Source organism: Patella vulgata, chromosome 6, assembly GCF_932274485.2.
Source record: "Patella vulgata chromosome 6, xgPatVulg1.2, whole genome shotgun sequence".
Classification (NCBI taxonomy): domain Eukaryota; kingdom Metazoa; phylum Mollusca; class Gastropoda; family Patellidae; genus Patella; species Patella vulgata.
The window spans coordinates 8,034,639-8,055,672 of record NC_065884.2 but is presented as its reverse complement, the minus strand read 5'-3'; the positions used below and the strand labels follow the sequence as shown (position 1 = coordinate 8,055,672).

Here is a 21,034-nt window from a genome sequence, read left to right as displayed (position 1 = left end):
CGGTACTAGGGTACAGTGGGCCAATTTACTTTAGTTGATATATACTGTCATTGCTTGTACTGTCTCATCTTCAATAGAAGGCTTGATCTCGCTTTAACTCCGTAAATCTTATCAAGCCATTCACCTAATACACTGCATATTTCGACACTGATTTCCAGCCAAAATGTCCACCTGTGATAATCGAGTTGCAAAGTTCAAGTTTGGCTCAATGTCAAGGTTTCCGTGGAGGTCGCCAAGTTGGATTTGGGCGCTACAGTTCACGGTAAAGGGAGATATATAAGTTCGGGAATTGCAAGCATGTAACAACGTCAATATGTTGTAAGCTCGCGGTCGTTGCCTCGGGAACATGGTAGTGTCTTGAGGGTAGTATCTTCTGGGTTTTGTTGTCGTTTATGCTGTACTCCTGCACTTGATAATGCATCACAATCTTACAACCGAGCTGTAAATGATCATAGTTTCACATCAGTGGCTCTCAACCCCTTTTTTTTTTACAATGGCACACGTTGGAACACAATAAAAAAAATAGGGGCACACCTGGCTATATATATATGAAAAAAACTTGAATTTTGCAAAATAGAAACATGCTAAGTCAGCCGCGATACAACCGTAGATAACAACTAGTCATAGACACATAGAATGGCTCAAACTAAATAAAGACACCAGTAAACACTTAATTGGGATCACGAGTTTTTGACATTTTTTTAGTGTGCTGTTCAAAATTTCGCGGCACACTGGTTGATAATCACTGTTTCACATGGATGAAATAATTATCAAACCAACGTATTATTGATATCAGTGTTTAAATCTTAAACGTTAAAAGCTGGATACTAATTTTTAAAGACCAACAAGTGTAAACGTCCAACACAAACTATGTCATTTCGGGACTAACATATGGTTCAATTTTATTTCAATAATTCGCTTGCGCGTAGAGGTCTTTAGCAGTGTGTGTGTGGGGGGGGGATTAATTATGCTACAAACAAACATACTGTCTATCAATGTTTTAAATGTAAAGCTGTTGTATTCTAATATTACCTTTTATTGGTCCCCTTGCCATGAAATCCCAAACCACGTACCTCTCCTTTGGCTTCGGGTACAGTAGAAATAACCGTTTGGCTATAATTTTTTGTATAAGAAAAAAATCCAATTCCTTTCCTTGAATTATAGTATAAGTTTCCAGTTTCTTGGTCAACACTAATGGAGCTAGTTGTTGCATCGGCTAACATGAAAGACAAATTATGCAAAGATTATTCACTTCAGTACACTATAAATATGCATCGGCTAATATGAAAGAAAAATTATGAAAATATCTTTGTGACACCAATTATGAAAACCCATTGAAAAGCAGAAAACAATAATTGATAAATTATCGTGTGTGATGTCCGTGGGTTTATCTTATGGTTGATTACGTTGTTTCTAGGGCTCTCGCTTTTACTAATACAGATATATACTGCTTTTTTTTCTTGCTTTTTTTTTGAGTAGCCTTTATTTTCATAATATTTTTAGAGAAAGCATTAATTCCAGAGTATTTATATCATATAAATAAAAAAGAGAGAGAGAAATGGGGTTTAACGTCCACTCGACACAAACCAGGTCATTTCGGGACTAACATATGGTTCAATTTTATTTTCATAATTCGCTTGCGCGTAGGGGTCTTTAGCAGTGGGAGGAAACCGGAGGACCCGGAGAAAAAACCACTAAGTTGGATAGGCGACCCTACGCCTTGTCACGTACAACCGAGTATTCGAAACCACGCCAGTTGACGCAATGACAGACTTTATGATACAGCACGCACGTGCTATTCATTCAGCCATCCAACCCCCTATATAAATAAAAAGTATTATACATTATAATTATATATGCTTGTATCATATTTTCGTCTTTACTGTTCTATATTAATTTAAGAGGGCGGTTGTCGTACAAGATATGCAAGGGATCGATGGAGAATAGGATCAAGGAAAGCTAAATATCGATTGAGGGGGGTTGGATGGCCGAATGGTTAGCACGTGCGCGCTGTATCATAAAGCCTGTCATTGAGTCAACTGGCGTGGTTTCGAATCCCCGGTTGTACGTGACAAGGAGTAGGGTCGCCTGTCAAACCTCGTGGGTTTTCTCCGGGTCCTCCGGTTTCCTCCCACTGCTAAAGACCCCCTACGGGCAAGCGAATTATTGAAATAAAATTAAACCATATGTTAGTCCCGAAATGACCTAGTTTGTGTCGAGTGGACGTTAATCCCCATTTCTCTCTCTCTAAATATCGCTTGGGTTCGTCATGATGGAGTCTCATTTTTAAACATAATGTCCTTATTGGTCAATGATATTGCATAGTTGCTTACGGCGTACAGTGAAAGGGTAATCAAATTCTGACATAAATAACGATGTGATTAGTACCACATTATTGGTCAGGATTGTTATCTCCATCGTATCAATCAATAAATAAACAGTTGTACAAAAGCTCAAATACGAACTACTTTTTTTTTCTTTTTATTATTATTTCTTATTTTTATTTTTAATTATGAATAAACACCTACACCAAGTTTGAACATTCTAGCTCAATTAGAAGGAGAGTTATTGTGTTTCAAAATCTTGGCCAATCAAATTGCTTATCGCTCTGCTTACCCAGAGCGGAAAATGCTCATTATCGAACTTAGTAAAGGTATTGATGTAATGAAACCATACACCAAGTATCATCACTCTCACTTAATTAAAACTAAAGTTATCGTTTCCCAAAGCATCGACCAATCAAATTGCTTATCTCTGCTTACCCTAAGCGGAAAATGCTCATCTGCGAAGTACATCAAGGTATTGACCTAATAAACACCTACACGTAGTTTGAACATTTTAGCTCAATTAAAAAGAGAGTTATTGTGTCCCAAAAGTGTGACGGACGAACCCATTTTAATAGTCCCCTGCTTTCTTCGAAAGGCGGGGGACAAAAATAATTTTTAATTTTCGATTTTGTAGAATTATATTTTGATTTTGTAAAATAATTTTTAATAATGTAAAATCAATTGAAAAATAATTTTTAATTTTGTAGAATATTTAAATTTTATAGAATAATTTATAATTTTATAGAATAATTTATAGAATAATTTTTAATTTTATAGAATAATTTATAATGTTATAGAATAATAATTAATTTTTAATTTATAATTAATTTATAATTAATAATTAATTAATAATTAATTTATAATTAATTTATAATTAATTAATTATTAATTTATAATTTATTAATTTATAATTTATTAATTTATAATTAATTATTAATTTATAATTAATTATTAATTTATAATTAATTAATTATTAATTTATAATTAATTATTAATTTATAATTAATTATTAATTTATAATTATATTTTAATTAATTATTAATTTATAATTAATTTTCAATTTATAATTAATTTTTAATTTATAATTAATTTATAATTTTGTAGAATATAAAAAATATTGACCTGTATAGGTGTCCACGGACGGACAGGGGCGACGATACAATATACCTACATTGCATGTAGGCATATAATAATTCAATATAGATAAAATATGACATCTACCTTTATCGGATATTATTTTCATTTCTCCACCATCTTTATTCACGCGGACAATCTTTGTGAATTGTTGATTTTCTCCTGGTGTTAGGGAGTAGTAGACTAATTTTCTGTCATAATCACATGCCATGTTGTCGACTATAAATATAGACCAATCAGAATAAAATTTGGGAATTTGGAGGAATTTTAAATAGGCTACCATAAAGTTGGGTAGATTAACAGTTTCCAATTAATATCGCTATTTATTTAGTTAAAGGGGCGTTATGTAAGATTTAGATAAAGAGCTGGTCGTTCTCGCTATAATATTTCAAAAATATATAACAAATATATTGAAAAATCATTCAAATTACTTATTTTAAGCAATAAATGTCCGAACCGTTCTAATCTACTTACAATCGGATCCACCCGATGGCATAGAGCGTTGATTATGGTCTTGGCATATTAGTAAATGCCTGTATAATAATGTATATAACACTTAAGGCTCAATGAAAGACCTGCAGTAGGCAGATTTAGCTCTTACATAATGTCGATTTAAATATAAACATCTTCCAATTTCAATAATAGTTTTAAATTCAGAAATATAATTCAGGAGAGCAAATGATTAGCGCGTGCGCGGTGTATCATAAGGTCTGTCATTGAGTCAACTGGCGTGGTTTCGATTCCCCGGTTGTACGTGATAAGGAGTAGGGTCGCCTGTTTAACCTCGTTGGTTTTCTCCGGGTCCTCCATCTGCTAAGAACCCTACGCGCAAGCGAATTATTGAAATAAAATTGAACCATGTTAGTCCCAAAATGACCTAGTTTGTGTCGAGTGGACGATAAACCCCATTTATCTCTCTATATTTATAATTTTGTAATCTGTATGCGGGTGTTAAGCATATTTTAAAGTCCAATTCGTGAACATTAAATAAAATAATCCTCGTCCATGGAATCAAAAGCCCATGCTTTCAGGTTATCAAGATTACCTTTCAATAGTTTCGTTGGCTCTTTAGTGTGATTTAAAATCCAGCAATCTCTTTCTCGAAATCTTAACAAAAGATAAAATCCAATTTTAGTAGATACTTCAATTCTGATTGGCTAAGCACTAAAATCAATCTAATATTATCTAATCAAATTAATCAAAATTGGATTTTATCTTAGTTAAAATTTCGTGAAACAGGCCCCAGATCATAATCAGAATTATTCTTTTCTACGTTTAAATAAAACGATCACGTTATTGACAATTACCTTCCTTGGCAAAGTTCTTCGTCCTTTTGTTTTTTGTGTTATGGCTATAGATGTTACCTGCACCAGTTACCACAAGTAGTTCTTCTCCTGAAATGTAATGTTAGAAGTCTGTCTGTCACAATTCCCCGTAACCCCTTACGCTACCTAGGTATTTGCGTAGGTAATGCAAGGTGTATGTCGGTATTTGGGAGGCCTACAGGCTCTGCAAGGGTGTTGCAAAAGCCGCATCATATTTTGAAAATGTTCATTATATGCCATGGTGATCAGTTGCATGAATAATGAGCTTTTCCTCTACGATATATATGATCAGAAGAACAGACACACGTCACACAACGGAAATACTGCGTCACCAATGTATTACACTTCGTTACCAACGAGCCACCATCCTTAGGTTGAAAGGAATAAATGTGCAAAGTTCAATGACGTTTGCTGCAAGCGATTCACGTTATAGTTTGGCGTAGCATCTTTCCAAGGGTTGGGTATGCATCAGAGTCAATAGGTGCGATAATTAGGGTATATGAAATGTGTAGTTGAGATACACACATATTGGTTTGCGGCTCTGACTATGGGGGTGGGTCTGTACCCGAAACAATATGGATCATCCTTGGGGTATCAGTAAAAAGAATTTCAAGACGACCCTTTCACTACCCACCAACGGAGAGCTGCGACAGCATAATACGTTGACGTTATAGAAAATGAAAAGAAATGAGGCTTAATGCCCTACTCCGACCGGGCTAACGAAGACGGGCATACGCCATGCAGTGTGCTATGAGGGAAATTTTTGCCCGCATAGCGGCGCTACGGCCTACTCTTATATCGAATTCCAACTGCCAAGGCATCTATAACGTATACGCCAATGTGTACACGGGACCTCGGTTTTCCGAACGACTAGACAGCTATCCTTGTCATGTCATCCGTTCTGCTCCATTGACAAGTGGGAAGCCACGCTGGAAAATCCCGACCAACTTTCTGGTTCAACTCCGGGGGCGAACACGCGACGTCTAGGCTAGCGAGCCAGCGTCTTACTCACTTAGCCACCAGGGCGCCCCACATTAAAAAGGGTGCATTTTAATTACGTATCTTTATAAAACAACTGTTATCCTCTAGAAGCACATGCTTGTGATCGGACTTAGTCAAGGTATTGATGCAATGAAACTGTAAACCGAGTTTCACTTCTCTCCCTCAATTGGAACCAAATTCGTCTTGTCCCAATCGTCATCGGAGTCGGTCAAGGCATTCACCTGATAAAAACCGTCACTGCCGGACAAAACACAACACATGACCGTAGTATTGTGTTGACGCAATTTGACAACCCATTTTGTTGTGGAGCGTGTCGTCACTATTTGCGACATAACTACCCAATGCAATCGGCAATGCTTCGTGTTTGAAGCCATGTTTACTTACGCAAAGCCTCGAAGAATCTATCCGTCGTAGCGGTGGACAAGACAAGACACCGCTACAATATTGCAGATAATACATTTCCAAGCTTAAAAATATATCCCTAGTTAGTAGAAAAAAAATATATATTTGTACCCACCTGTTACTAGCATTGCATTAAAAATGCAGAAAACCAGACCCCATGTGAACAACTCCATTTCTAGACACCAAATGCCACTTTGTTTTATTTCCAACAAATATTAATTAAAAAGCCCGACTGAGACCACTGGAGATTTAATTACACCTGAATTCCATCCATATTCATAATTAATAATTTTAGAATGTTCTATAACCAATAATAAAACAAGTAGATTTTTATTAAAAGCTGTTCGTGAGCAATATATATCAAAATGAACCAGAAACCCAGAAAAGAACCATTCTATAACTGAAAATTTAACATTTATTTAAACATACATTATGCAGGAGCTAAATCTGCCTATTGCAAGTCTTTCTTTAGGCCTGAAATGTTATATAAACTATTTTAATGTTAAAATATCTTCATGCTACAAATGCATAGTTATTATTTTTTACTCAAACACCCGCGACCAAGTCTCACCAATGATTGATTGCTTTTCCGTGAGATGTTTTTTTTTTAAATGTTGCTTCGTTTAGAGTGTCAATTTATAATAGACGTCATGGTCAGTCCCATCCTCGTTGAATGAAAGATAATATTTCTTGACAACAAGATATTAAGAATCCCGAAGTTTTATTTCAAATGCAATAAAATGCATGTTTAATAATAATAATAATAAGTAGTCTTATAATGCGCTAAAATCCACATCACGATAGGGAAATGCTCTAAGCGTTGACCACACACCAAACACACTACAACACAAAATGCACATGATAATGTCATATTTAAATATAACGTTTGAAAAGATGGGTCTTTAGGGTTGAATTAAATGAAGTTAATGTTTCAGCAGACTTTAGTTTTAGGGGCAACGAATTCCAAAGCGTTGCAGAGATATATGAAAAAGATCTGGCACCAAATGTTTTCAATTTGAATTTGGGCGTCTCCAGCAGACATTGATCAGTGGAGCGAAGGGACCTGGATGGAACATATGGATGAACAATATCCTGTAGGTAGGGTGGAGCCATTTTTGACACCGTTTGAAATTTTAAGAAGAGTACTTTTAATTCGATCCGTTCCTGAATTCTAAGCCAGTGGTACGAATCAGTGTATATTTATAGACTAGTGTAAGTTATTACCTTTTATAACCAGACTACGGCAGCGAAAGGAAAAAGTTACCTAAGATTACAGTAAACTCAGCCTACAAACAAAATCGGCACAGTTATTATTCTATGCATATCTCATATTAAATCTAACACAAAGGACTTAAAGCGGAAATTTCAAATTTTTAAGTTATATTTTTAAAATTTATTAAAATAAAGCCTGAAAATAGATGGTAACCATAAACAGTCCTACCTTGTTAAAGAATAATCCTATTAATCCTATAATTCACTATTGCCAGCTGAGAAATTGGCAAAAATATCATGTTCCTCTTCAAATTCAAACGTTTGAAAAAAGCTACTCCATGGTGGAGAATAGAAAACAAGGGAGGTAATTGTGTTATTATTTCCTGTGTAAATGAGCTTTAGGTGTGAGGATGACACCTATGATCGTATAATTGTGAGTTGACAACCTATTGAGCAAAAGACAGAAATAATTATGTTTTGACTTGCTTAGAAAATTTGAAATTCTCGCTTTAAGGACTTAATCCACCCTAAATAAAAATTAATTCTGATGATTAATTTGATATCTTTTTCAAATGTTTTTCTCCAAATGTGCATCAAGATAAATTTGACAACTTTTTCAGATGTTTTTCTGTAGCTGTCTCACTCAGCGTTGTTAAGGCCAACTCAATTTTCATCAAGGTCGCTGAGATGTAAATAAGGCTAGGACACTTGATTGTTGGCGTGATTGTAATAAGGGTTAGGGTTGGGGCTAAAGCTAGCCCTGTTTACATCTCGTGACCTTTGACCAATCTTAAAGTCGGCCCTATGAAAAATATCTAACGCTTATTCTGTTACCTTGTGCCTAGACCTGAAACAGAACACTGCTTGATTTATAGGTTTCATATCTATTTACAAACTGTGGCTTATTATAATAATGGCATCTTATACAGATAGACTTGCAGACTGTTTATAGACCAATTTCAGACATAAAAACTTGATGAGTTTACAGGGAAATAAAATCCGTTCAACACATCAGCCATCATACCACAAATATGCATAATGTTATGAATTCACTTCAGGTTTTTTTTGTGTATATATGAAACTTTTTCGCCCACAATTCACCTAGACGGGAGATCAGACTGGCTTACTCTGATTAATCCACCATTGGTCGATTTTAGATGACGAGTAGGCGTGTCTTTTCCATACATCTGTAACTTTCATACCATTTGGTCCTCAATTCCTACTCTAAAGCAGCGGGTTGGGTCAACAGCATAGAATAAGATGTTAAATTCGTCCTTTGTCTACGTTAAACCCTTCCGCTAGCATATAGGTTCTAGATATCCGCGAATGGAAATGAAATGAAATGGGGTTTAACGTCCTACTGTTCTGCTCCTAACCTGGGCTAATGAAGACGGTCATACGCTATGGGTGAAATTTTGCCCGGGCAGCGTCGCTACGGCCTACTCTTATATCAAATTCCAACTGCCAAGGGATCTTTTACGCCAATGTGTACACGGGACCTCGGTGTTTCGTCCCATCCGAACGACTAGACAGCTGTCTTTGTCAGGCCCCCCGTCCTGCATCACTAACAAGGGGAAACCACGTTGGAAAATCGGGATGAACTTTCTCGGCCAATGCAGGGATAGAACACCCGACCTCCAGGCTAGCGAGCCAGCGGCTTACCAACGTGATCCCCCCGCGAATGGATATTGATACTCGTTGAGGTTAATCGTCTTCAATGGTTTCCAAAAACAAAGAAGAGTACAAACCTTATGCCAACCATTATAACAAACAAAATGTCCCGAACCTAGTGCCGAGGTTTCTGGATTTACAGAGTACCAACGACATAAATTGAGGTAAAACGTTTCATTTTTGACGTTGCCCGAAAATACATATTTGTGGGGGGGGGGGGGTGTATTTGTCCTGTTCCTGCGCCTATGGATAGAGAACATAAATACATCGTATTAACTCCATTCCATGACTTATTAATAATGATTAGAATCTGACCGCAGTTTTAATTTCCATTTAAATAAATAATAATCATATGAAACCCGTCGCACGTCCTATCCTTTTACTGGTATAATTAATTTTATTGTCAGACATAATTTTATTTTTCATTTCCAAACATCCTTTCGGTGTAGATTAAGACGTGTCAAATTTGATATCAACTAAATCTGGGACTGTGTACATAGAGTGAAAGCTTATCGCCGGTCAAATATCGTCTTGTTAATTTGATTTTTCATTTCCAAACATACTTTTGATGTGGATTAAGAAGTCTGTGGACAGCCCAGTAGAAGCTTATTGCCGGTCAAATATCGTGTTTTGGTTTTGTCTTATGAATTTCTTGTTAAATGGAGATTCTTCTACGAGTCCTTTTTGATATCAATAAAGACGACTAGGAGATTTTAGTTATCACCCAATGCTTTCTTACACGCACAAATAAATATAATTCTTTGCTATAGATTTCACTTTTACTGAACCTGATTACATTACGGCGTAGTGATACACATTTTTTGACAGCAATTCAACCATTGCAAAGTCCTTTATATTGACCCGGTGTTTCCATCATAGTCAATTAAATAAATGTTCTTTAAAAATAATAAAGAGTAGTTCCTTTCAACTGACCAATCATATTCATGAAATTTATCACACAAGCGGTATCTACTGCAGAATGTATTATAGGGAGATAAATTTATTTAATTTGTGCTTATACCCTGATGTTTTTGATAAAGTTTACTTCATTAAATTCTGGTTAAAGAACATTTTTAATCATAAACAGTTTAATTATGAATTTGGTTGCAATTTATATTCGTAATTCAAATCTCGTTCTTTTATTGCCGTTTTAATTAGTATTTGTTGGAAATAAACAAAAGTGTCATTTGGCGTCTAGAATTGAAATTGTTGACATACGATCTGGGTTTCTGTAATTACATTCAATCGTTTCTGTTTTTACTCTAATTTATAATCAATGTTCGGCGAAATACGCGAAGAGTTCAAATTGAATGGCAGTCTTTGGTTTCTGGTTATTCCAGTCTACACCGGTAGTAATCTCTTGTGGGATATGTTTAACCTCGTCCATCCAAATGGTACTCGAAAGCATTCTGGCACGCGACTCGTGTGCCAATTTGAAAAATGTCATTGTGTCTTTAATATTGGATATTAGAAGCCCATGTTTTCACAGTAAGATAACAACATCAATGTTGATTTAAATTGACCAATAAGTCGTGTTTTCAATGTCGAAGACTGTGGATGATATTGAGTTAAAGCCTTGTCTCCTTTAAAATAAACGCCTTCTCGTATTATCAGCACATAGCATTTCTTCGTTTTGTTAAGGATTTCGTTCGTTCCTAAATTTTTAAGTCCACTTTCACCGAAGGATTTGTCGGTAGTTCTAATTTATACAACAGAATTAAAACAAATCCGTGGGAAATAAAGGAATCCCGATAATCAATACGCATTATCTCTATTTTGTGGGGAGCCACGGTGGCTAGGTGGTTAAGACGCTAACCTGGAGGTGGTGTTCGATCCCTGCATTGGCCGAGAAAGTTCATCGGGATTTTCCGACGTGGTTTCCCCTCGTCAGTGGTGCAGAACGGAGGGCCTGACAAGGACAGCTATCTAGTCCTTCGGATGAGACGAAAAACCGAGGTTCCGTAAATACATTGGAATGCACGTAAAAGATCCCTTTGCAGTTGGAATTCGATATAAGAGTAGGCGATAGTGCCGCTGCCCGGGCAAAATTTCCCTCATAGCACACTGTATAGCGTATGCCCGTCTTCATTAGCCCAGTATAGGAGTAGGACGTTGAACCCCATTTCATTTCGATTCTGTAGCGTTCGCTGCTTTGGGAGAATCTCAGACACCGCTACAGTACGGTCTAACTATCTTTACAAGAACTTTGTCAAACTGGGAAATCACCTTCAACGTTATGTGCGCGTCAAGCTCTAGATCAGCTGTTGTCTTTACATATTATATTGAGTGGCGGTAAAGAGTAAGATTCAAGCTAGCGTTGGTTGGAATTAACCTTTCTCAGAAAGTATCATTGTGTTATAAAATCAATTCTGGTGGTAATTTGAACAAACGCATCACTTAAGAGTTGCGTAATAGTAGAGAGTGGGGGGGGGTAAAGTCCACTTGACACAAACTAAGTCATTTCGGGACTTACATTTGGTTCAATAAAATTTCAATAATTCTCTTTAGGAGTGGGAGGAAACCGGGGGCCCCGGAGGAAATCCACGAGGTTGGACAAGCCATCCTACTCCTTGTCACGTACAAGCGGGAAATCGAAACAATGCCACTTGACTCAATGACTTTGGTTTTTTGTTCCATCAAAACGACTAGTCAGCTGTTCTTGTCAGGCCCTCCGTCCTCCTGCACGTCGGAAAATCTAGACGAGTTTTCTCAGTCAACACTGGGAGTGAACCCTCGACCTCCAGGCTAGCGAGCCAGCGCCTTACTATCTCAAACACAGTGGCTCTCTTCTACTTACTATGACAGTCAAGTAACATGCCAAACAAAGGTTATTATAACATATACTCAGCGCCATGGAAAACGCATTACTTCTTTTTCCAAATATTTTATTACTAGGTGGTTTTGTATGTATAATATTATGCAATACTGTGAACTATTGTTTCACACAATGCTCCCAAACGCAAAAAATATCGGCCCCTGTGCACAAACAAAATTGCACGAGATGCACATGAAAAACCCAATATTCACGTGCAGCATTGTGTGTGAGCCATTTAAAAGCATGTTTGCAACTTAATGTGCAGTATATGAACTGTGAAACGTCAATCTGTCGTAATTTGTTGTTGGATGTGTGAAGGAATCGAGCTAGAGATGCCGAGACTTACTGATAATGCACGTCCGCATACCCACCGTTTTAGTATGAACTACCTGGCTGCTAACAACATCAATGTCTTGGACTGGCCAGCCATGTCTCCGGACATGGCACCGATAGAACATGTCTGGGATGAGATTGGACGCCGTCTGAATCGTGACCACAGATTCACACCATTGCTGCTTTAGAAGCTGCTCTTGTCCAAGAATGGAACAATTTGCCCCAGGCCTTCTTTCAAACATTGGTATATTCCATGCGACGTCGCTGCACAGCGTGCGTAAGAGCCGGTGGAGGACACACGCGCTACTGACATCTGTGTCGTACTTTTGGTTTTGACCCCTCTGACTTTGTACCGTTGATTACAGATTAAACATCCATAAGTGTACAAATGTGTTGTTATTGGTGTGTTCCCATTTGAATATTGTTTACAATAAGAAGCAAAATAAATAAGATATGTTTACAGGATCATTTTGTTATACGAAAAACTAAGTGATGCGTTTTCCATGGCGCTCAGTATATTTTTACGGCTTAGGTAGTTCTTCAGGTTTCAAATGTTTTAAGAGGATTTGAAACAAACTTTTGATAGATATTTTAGTTTCAATTTCATATCACATGTATTTATTTTTTTCAGTTTCAATATTAGATGCCATAGTAAATCACCCAGGAAAAGACCATATAATAAAATAAGTCAAAAGGCAAAATAAATGAAAGAAGAAAGAGCTGAAAAAATGACGATTAGAACACCTATGATTTCTGATATGTGTTTTTGGAGGGTAAGTGTTCAATTGTAATAGAAAAGGTAGTAGTTATGATATTTTGGAATCTGACCATAATGTGTTTGGCACAATATAGCCCGGTTGGAGCTGATGGGACATAAAACTCTATTTCATGTCATTATTTTGGAATCTAAACTTCAGTTTAATATAAAAAAAAAGAAATCTGCACATACATTAGACAGAATCTTAGTTATGTCTAGATACATGTCGATATGACCGTCTCATCAGTAGGGGGCCACGATGGCTAATCTTAAGGTTGCGGGTTCGCTTCCGAAATTGGCCGAGAAAATTCATTGGGATTTTCCGACATGGTTTCCTCTTGTCAGTGGTGCAGGACGAAGGGCCTGACAAAGATAGATGTCTTGTCATTCGGATTGAATGAAAAACCGAGGTCCCGTGTACATATTGGCGTGCACGTAAACGATCCCCTGACCCAGGCAAACGTTTGCTCACAGCACACTGTATGGCATATACCCATCTTCATTAGCCCATTTTGTCTCATCTGTGAAAAAGCTAACCAACACATCACACATACAATGTAATTAAATTAACACTTCATCTTTTTTAACTGTCTAGTCAATTCAAGTCAACTAATACATAGTATGGGTTGTTGTTTTTTTGTCAGTTAACCACATTAAAAAGATCAAGGCAGTTGGAAATGGCTATTCATATTGTGGAAACTTTTTCTCACAGAGGTTGATTATCAGGCAAAATGTAAATACCATACATATTGGGGTTTTTAAATCAGAAACTGAGTCTATGCACTTGGTAATCTAGTTATTCTTCTTGGGGCAATGCCTAAGACTTTTTTTTGACAATTGCATCGGTTGATTTTCTTCAAGTTTTGATAACAAAAGAAAAATACACTATTGCAGAAGTTATAAAATTATGATATATAACTCTTTCATCATTTGTTCAGACTTGTTGATGTATTTGATGTATGACAACAACAAGAGAACTCAACCATACTGTTGGAAAAGAACGCATTTGACCCATTTTTTAAATATTGATTTTGGTTTTTAATGTTATATATCCTTACCAAAGACAATTAGATTTGACTTCTCTCCAGATATTTCTGTATACATGTAATATAGAAAGTAAAAAGAGACATATATATAATTTAGAATTTAGTCGGAAATCATAATGTATTTAATAGGCATTATCTAGAAACCAATGTTAGATCAAATACTGTAACAGAATTATAAAAAAAAAAACTTGACCTACATTAATGTGACTTTCCCGTGCTTATGAAATAAAATCGGGTTTAATTTCCCACTTCTCTGTGTTATTACAACCCTTATATCAAATGTTTCAACTGTCAAGGTTTTTTTATTTTAGTGAACGCTGGTGCGGGCGGAGGGGGGCGAATGGTTATACCACGTGCAAGTTGGATTAGAAGGTATGTCATTGAGTCAAATATATCAATTGTCAAGGGTTCTTTAAAGTACACGCAGTAGATGGCAAGGAGTAGGGGGCGCCTGTCAAACCTCAGAGGTCCTTTGGTTTCATCCCACTTCTAACGACCAAGACGCTCAAGTGAATTAATGAAATAATATTGAACCACATGTTAGTCTCTAATTGACCCAGTTTAAGTCGAGTGGACGCTAAACCTTATGTCTATCTCTTTAAGAGAGAGAGAAATGGGGTTTAACGTCCACTCGACACAAACTAGGTCATTTCGGGACTAAAACATGTTCGCGTCTACAGCACCCGGTGTTCCCAGGCGGTCACCCATCCAAGTACTGACCGGGCCCGACGTTGCTTAACTTCAGTGATCGAACGAGAACTGGTGTTTTCAACGTGATATGGCCGTAGACCTCTCTCTTTAAACTGCAGTCCAATGTATATATGAGACCTAGGTTTATTTTCCTATTCGAACGACTATATATTGTCCCTTGCCCTGTCCTACACTACTGACATGGGGGAACTATTCCAGAAAATCAAGATGAAATTTCTCGGCCAACGCCTTACATTTACTGAACCACTGTAGCCCCCCCCCTTGCTTTTGGCTTGTATATAAATATTTTGTACATATTTAATATTTGCCATTTTCTCTTTAATTTTTTATTTTATTTATTTCTCAATAACCTGTAATCTTGATGATTTTATTATTCAATCAAGGGTTCGGTTCCCCTTTTATGTACAAAAGATTCATTTTGTTTGGGTTTGTTTAGAACTCCTTCAATAGAGCATTTTTCTTTTGTTAGTTTGCTGTGTATGCTAGTTATTTCTAATTGCCTCACAAATCACTTGTAATATGACTTTGGTGGCACTTTTCAATTTTTGAAAGTATTTGAATTTAGTGTGTAATTAATTTTATTAGTACTTGGTTTGGATGGTGGAAAATACAACACAAGTTTTTGTTGATGGTTATCCACAAGTTTGTATCAAACCACACAAGTTTCAGAAATTTAAACACAAGTTTCAGAAATTTTAACAGAAGTGTTGTGTAGATTTTCACAAGTGTTTTGTTGTTTGATAAATTTTAACACACGCGTTGTGTTGTTTCAACTTTATACACAAGTTTGTGTTGTTTCAACACAATTTTATGTTTGTTTCAGCACAAGTTTGTGTTGTTAAATAGAAACACCTAACAAGTTTTTTTCAGTGTAACCATATATATATATATATATATATATATATATATGTAACCAGAAACAGACATATCATATGGGATAGAGAATATGAATACATCAAATTGATTTCATCTCGTCTAACATTTATGATCATTATTTATAATTAATGTTATACTAGACCCACACCACGCCCTGTTCTTTTGCTATAACCAGACACCCGATAAGGACAGATATCTAGTCGTTCGGATGGGACGAAAAACCGAGGTCCCGTGTATACTTTGGCGAACACGTAAAAGATTTCTTGGAAGTTGGAATTCGATTTAAGAGTAAGCCTAGTGCCGCTGTCCTGGCAAACTTTCGCTCATAGCACACTGTTTGGCTTAAGCCCGTCTTCTTTAACCTAGTTTAGGAGCAAAACAGTGTCACTGGGTCGTTAGTTAAAACACGCCAAAGACATGTAGGTTTCTTTATTTAGGTTAATCAAATAAATATATGATCGTAAATGACCTGCAAAACAATTTACACCCAATACAGATAAACAAGATTAAGGTATATTATGCATAACACAAATGCACCACTTTAAATTATAGCCGTTTACGAATATAGATCAAACACGTTATACTTAAACTCATCAGCAACTATAAAGCTATTGATGATAAATATAAGATATTGAATATAATCTTACCATTCAACGTGTGGGTTAATACTGGAAATACATATGGAATATGTTATTTAAATACACACACATGTAAATGTGTATTCCACATGTCTAGCCTGTGCGATGTTCTATAGTGGAGTGCAGTTAAATATCAGTGTATTTCGCGGCTGGAGTTAAAAACCAATCAAATCATTCAAACAATCACACGTGACGGACACACCAAAACTTACCGACAAAGGACAAACTATTATGGACAACCTCAACACACAAAAATAAAATACGCTAGCGCAATATTAATATACATATTAACCCTGCGACAACAGTAAGACGTTAAACCCCATTTCCTTTCATTTTCATTTCATTTTAAACCCAGAAAATTGTATTTCATTTTCAAGCGTTTCTTTAGATCCCTGAACGTCAGTTGGGCGAATCACCTGTAAATTACAGCATTGTGAAAGTGCTAGATGTACTTACAAAAATATGAATCCAAGCAAACAGATTATGAACCGTAGAAATTTTCATCTCTGTTTTTAAATAAATGTTAAATTTTCAGTTTGAGTATATTTGTTTTCTAGTTCAATTTTATTGATATTACTATCCAGCGGTTTTAAATAAAGGGAGCGGACGCGGAAGGGTGGGGTGGATGGCCGAATGGTTAGAACGTGCACGCTGTATCATAAGGTCAGTCATTGAGTCAACTGGCATGGTTTCGATTCATGGGTTTTCTCCGGGATCTCTGGTTTCCTCCAACTGCTAAAAGACCCCTACGCACAAGCGAATTATTGAAATAAAATTGAACCATATCTTTGTGTCGAGTTGACGGTAACACCCCCCCCCCCTCTCTCTCTCTCCCTCCCTCTCCCCCCCCCCTCTCTCTCGTTTTATAACCTTTATTATTAGCTATAGAACACTCCAATATTATTAATGAATATAGATTTTAGGTTTACAAGATCGTAATATATAATATCCTGTAATTCAATCTCTTACATTGCCGTTCATAAAGTCCCCAGTCAGGCGTTTTGATTAATATTTGTTGGAAATGAAACAAAGTGTCATTTGCTGTCTAGAAATGGAGTTGTTCGTACGCGTGCTGGTTTCCTGTATTTTTAATGCAATGCTAGCAACAGGTAGGAATAAACATATCTTATTTTTCTGCTAAAAACGAATAAAATTTTCAAGCTCAGCAATATTTTCTGCAATATTGTAGCGGTGTCGTGTCTTGTACTCAGCTACAATTGATAAACTCTTCGAGGTTTTGTGCAAGCCAACATAGTTCCAAACGCAAAATTATCAACAAAAATTAAAATGAGTAATTATGTGACAAATAATGAGGAGTGTGGTTCACTAAATATTTACCGAGCAGTTTGTTTTGATGGTAAGCGATATTTCTAATGATGTAGAGGACTCCAGACGATATCTTGCATCAAATCGCGTTGCATTAGCCCCGCTTACCTTGTTAAGTATTTAATAACTATAAACACATACGATTAACATCTACATATAGGCATGGACGCCATATATGGAAATTGACGTTTGATCACGTGCGACATGATTGTTTCTTGTTTTGACGGCCATTTTAAGTAGAGAGAGGAAGGACAGGTAAATTGGATATTAAGGCCCGTAACATTATTTATGACAACACTTGTTAACATGAAGCCCTTAGAAAAAACGACGTAGATATTGCGACACCCCCGTGGCACCTGTAAGCTAGTCAACCACGAAAACACGCCTTGCGCTACCTGGGCAATTACCTACGATAGGTGGCGCAAGGTGTTACACGGAATTGTGACCCATGCGTATGTAACAGTTTAACATTACATTCTAGGAGAGGAACTACTTTTGTTAGCTTACAACGGTAGCATCTATAGGCATAACTTGATCAACAGCACGACGAATAAAATTGCCGAGGAAGGTAAATGTCAATAACTTAAACATACATTATGCAGGAGCTAAATCTGCCTATTGCATGTCATTCTTTAGGCCTAAAATGTTCTAAATTATTAATTAGACATTAATTAACTTATCCAGGCCATAATCAACTCCCGATGGCATCGGATTTCCCCGATATTAAATAGATTAGAATAGTTCAGCCATATTTTGATTTAATTTAAAATTGGAAGAGCGAGACTTAGCTTCGAACAAACAGTACGGTGGTTGAAATTATTGCACACGTCTTGTCAAACCTTCAAAGGCTAATATCTTCGCTCTCAATAGAGTAGTTTGAATGACATTTTCAAATTATTAAATTTACATTATCTATTTTAGAACTTTTATAGCAAGAATGGTCAGCTCTTTTTGTTAATCTTACATAATGTATGTTTAAATTGTTCTGTCGCTTGTTCGTTTTATTTCAAGAAAGAAAAGAATAATCCTGATTATCATATGGAATTCAATGAAACTATTGAAAAATAATCTCGATAATCTAAAAGCATGGGTCGTGCTACTTTTGATTCCATGGACGAATGTTATGTTATTTAATGTTCACGAATTTGATTAAGTTTAACAACCGCATACAGAATTATATACAAACTAAATGAAAATTATAGAGAATTCTTTTATGGACTTTTCTTAATAAACTTTATTATTGAAATTTAAAGTTGGTTGTATTTAACTAAATAAATAGCGATATTAATTGGAAACTGTTAAATCTACCAGACTTAATGGTAGCTCATTTAAAATGCCTCCAAATTCCCGAAAATTATACAGATTGGCCTATATTTATAGTTCACTCCATGGCATGTGATTATGACAGAAAATTAGTCTACTACTCCCTAATACCCGGAATGAATCAACGATTCACTAAGATTGTCCGCGTAAATAAAGATGGTGGAGAAATGAAAATAATATCCGATAAAGGTAGATGTCATATTTTATCTATATTGAATTATTATATTATAAATTATTGTATGTGGGCATATTATATCATCGCCCATGTCCGTCCATCGACAACTCTACGATCACGATTCGTGCTACGATTGAAATCGTGGTTTTAATCGTGGAGTAATCGTGGTGATCCTATCAGGTCTTATACATTTGGATCAATCGTACCATTCGTGTTTATCGTATCGAAACGTACCCGAACGTATTAAAACGTGTTAGCGTGCGCGCGCTGTATCATAAAGTCTGTCATTGAGTCGACTGGCGTGGTTTCGAATCCCCGGTTGTACGTGACAAGGAGTAGGGTCGCCTGTCCAACCGCGTGGGTTTTCTCCGGGTTCTCCGGTTTCCTCCCACTGCTAAAGACCCCTACGCGCAAGCGAATTATTGAAATAAAATTAAACCATATGTTAGTCCCGAAATGACCTAGTTTGTGTCGAGTGGACGTTAAACCCCATTTCTCTCTCTCTCTCTCTCTCTCTCTCTCTTGAAACGTAGCAGATCGTGGTCTCAATAGGGAAAATCCTATCATAACGCAGCGCACGACAGTGGGAACCCAGCAGCACAAGACGATGTTTATATCACGTATATTCATGATGGCCATTGGGTACTTTACTTCCATAAAATGTTCCCACAATTTATCTTCTTTTTTTCAATGGGTTTTAATAACGATAGCATATTTGTAGTATACTGAAGTGAATAATTTTTGCATAATTTGTCTTTCATGTTAGCCGATAAAACGACTGGCTCCATTAGCGTTGACCAAGAAACTGGAAACTTATACTATAATTCAGAAAAAGGAATTGGATTTCTTTCTTATTCACAAAATTATGCAAAAACGGTGATTTCTACTGCTCCTGTATCCAAAAGGGTCATATTAGATTTTGGATTCCACGGCAAAGGTACCAATAAAAGGTAATATTATCATTTGGTGTAAAAATAACTGTAATTTAAGAAAACTAATAGCTTTTGGTAGATCTATTAGACGGCGTGTAAAAATTACACGGCATCAATTACATGCTTAAAAAAAAACAGAAACCAAAAAAAAACGATTTTCTTTCTTTCACATAAAGTAATTATGTCATAACCCCTACCCATCCATCGCAACCATACACAGCGATCCCCATTTTGATTACGACGAATGTTAGTTTTACAGAAAAAAACGTGCACCTTTTAAATATAAAACAAGTTGAGGTTTTATCTTTAAAAGTTGTGGGGGCGACGAATGGTTAGCGATTGCGCGTTTTATCAAAAGGTCTGTCATTGAGTCAACTGGCGTAGGTCGCCTGTCTAACCTCGTGGGTTTTCTCCGGGTCCTCCAAAGACCTCTGCGCGCAAGCGAATTATTGAAATAAAATTGAACTGTATGTTAGTCCTGAAATGACCTAGTTTGTGTCGAGTGGACATTTTACCCCCTCTCTCTTATAATGAGTACTCTTATATCGAATTTCAACTGCCAAAGGATCATTTACGCGCACGCCAATGTGTACTCGGGACCTCGGTTTTTCGTCCAATCCGAACGACTAGACAGCTGTCCTTGTCAAGCCCTACGCCCTGCGCCACTGACAAGGGGAAACCACGATGAACTAACTCTGCCAACACCGGGAGGCGGGAGCGAACTGGCGACCTTCAGACTAGCGAGCCAGCGTCGATATTCGAGCATATTGGACAGTAACTTCATGGATTATGGCACCTGTTCTTTGTTCATCTCTTGAGAAATGTTGGCGTATCTTGCATGGCAACCGCTCGTTAGCTGATGGGCCCTCTAGAAGTCACAATGATTTGATTTTATTGTAACTAGCGTTCATATATATATCACCAACATGCTTAATGTGTCACAGTCTCAGACTGGAAATGCAGTACCAACAAACACACAATTTTGATGATAGACTTCGTTCAGGTCGTCCTGGAGCCACTACACAAGCC

The 21,034-nt window shown here is 36.6% G+C and overlaps 1 non-coding gene across 1 annotated transcript; it reads right to left on the bottom strand.

The window, feature by feature from the left end:
* Window positions 1-14,695: 14,695 nt before the first annotated feature.
* Window positions 14,696-14,814, bottom strand: LOC126825758 (5S ribosomal RNA). The gene has a single exon (XR_007682173.2). It is a non-coding gene; the product is annotated as a 5S ribosomal RNA (ribosomal RNA).
* Between the last annotated feature and the right edge of the window lie 6,220 nt (window positions 14,815-21,034).